The following is a 1829-nucleotide window of genomic DNA, read 5'->3' on the forward strand; positions in this document are numbered from 1 at the left end:
GTCTTTTAGGGCGCCTCAGGGAGAAGCAGAACTGCTCATCCAGAGCCTTGGGCAACGGCGCTGCCGAACTTACGGGAGGGGTAAAGATGGAAGTAAATATAGAATAAACCTGGAGGGCTCCCGGCTAGTGATGGGCACGGACTGGGTCACGAACTAAAGTTCATGACGGATTTTGGCCTGTTTGTGGTTCACGAACTGAAGAGGAGCCATGAACTCTTCATGGATTTTTAGGCAGTTTGTGGCAGTTCACGAAGAGCAGAAAACGGGGGTTTGAATGGCTTAGAGCCATTTAAACCTCCGCTTTCTGCTCCCTGTGAGAAATAGCGGAGTGGCGGGGAGCAGAAAGCAGGGGTTTAAATCGCTCGGCGCCATTTCAATGCCTGCTTTCTGCTCCCCTCCACTCAGCTGTTTCCCCCCCCCCCGCAGGGAGCAGAAAGCAGGGGTCGTGAACCAATACTAACCAGTTCAGTTTGCGAACCAACCACCTGGTTCATATCGGTTAGTGGTTCGGGCACAAACCACGAACCGAATGAACTACAGAAGTGTGGTTTGTACCCATCCCTACTCCACCAGGCCTGTCTTCATTGCTAGTTAGAAAGTACCCAATTTTGATGTAGGCTTCCTTGGGAGGAACCCACACCCCCAACACTAAAAGGTAAAAAATGCAAAGGCTTGAATCTTGCTTTCTCTCAGGGGGCTTGTGTGCTTTTGTTGGATTCAGAAATGCTTGATAGAACGATTCTGGCAAGACTTCTTGCCAGGCAAAAGAACGGGAGACTGTGAGAGCGCACTGTGTGTGTGTAAAGTGCCATCAAGTTGCAGCCTTCTTGTGGTGACACCAGTGAGGGCCTTTCAGGGCATGCGAGAAGCAGTGGTGGTTTGCCATCGCCTGCCTCTGCAGGGTCTTCCTTGGTGGTCTCCCTTCCCAGTACCAATCTATGGCGACCCCAGCAAGGGGCTTTCAGGGCAAGCGAGAAGCAGTGGTGGTTTGCCATTGGCTTCCTCTGCAGAGTCTTCCTTGGTGGTCTTCCCTCCAAAATATGGCAACCCCAGCAAGGGGCTTTCAGGGCAAGCGAGAAGCAGAGGTGGTTTGCCATTGGCTTCCTTTGCAGAGCCTTCCTTGGTGGTCTCCCCTCCAAGAACTGACTCTACTTAGCCTTCACCTTCTGGTGATGTCCAGCAAGGGTCTTTCAGGGCAAATGAGAAGCAGAGGTGGTTTGCCATCGCCTGACTCTGCATAGCTTTCACCTTCTGGTGATGTCCAGCAAGGGTCTTTCAGGGCAAGTGAGAAGCAGAGGTGGTTTGCCATCGCCTGATTCTGCGTAGCTTTCACCTTCTGGTGATGTCCAGCAAGGGGCTTTCAGGGCAAGCAAGAAGCAGAGGTGGTTTGCCATCGCCTGACTCTGCGTAGCTTTCACCTTCTGGTGATGTCCAGCAAGGGTCTTTCAGGGCAAGTGAGAAGCAGAGGTGGTTTGCCATCGCCTGACTCTGCGTAGCTTTCACCTTCTGGTGATGTCCAGCAAGGGGCTTTCAGGGCAAGCGAGAAGCAGAGGCGGTTTGCCATCGCCTGACTCTGCAGAGTCTTCCTTGGTGGTCTCCCCTCCAAGAACTGACTCTACTTAGCCTTCACCTTCTGGTGATGTCCAGCAAGAGTCTTTCAGGGCAAGTGAGAAGCAGAGGTGGTTTGCCATCGCCTGACTCTGCGTAGCTTTCACCTTCTGGTGATGTCCAGCAAGGGGCTTTCAGGGCAAGCGAGAAGCAGAGGTGGTTTGCCATGGCCTGCCTCTGCAGGGTCTTCCTTGGTGGCCTCCCCTCCAAGAACTGACCCT

At 53.2% G+C, this 1829-nt stretch overlaps 1 protein-coding gene across 1 annotated transcript in view; it reads left to right on the forward strand.

Annotated features, from left to right (window-relative positions):
- Positions 1–1829, forward strand: part of KLHDC10 (kelch domain containing 10) — a gene marked incomplete at its 5' end in the record, with an annotated part of 22258 nt that overhangs the window by 8689 nt on the left and 11740 nt on the right. The gene's annotated exons all lie outside the window — the stretch shown is intronic.

This window comes from Gekko japonicus, unplaced genomic scaffold (genome assembly GCF_001447785.1).
Source record: "Gekko japonicus isolate JY-2015 unplaced genomic scaffold, Gekko_japonicus_V1.1 scaffold2519, whole genome shotgun sequence".
NCBI classification, from domain to species: domain Eukaryota; kingdom Metazoa; phylum Chordata; class Lepidosauria; order Squamata; family Gekkonidae; genus Gekko; species Gekko japonicus.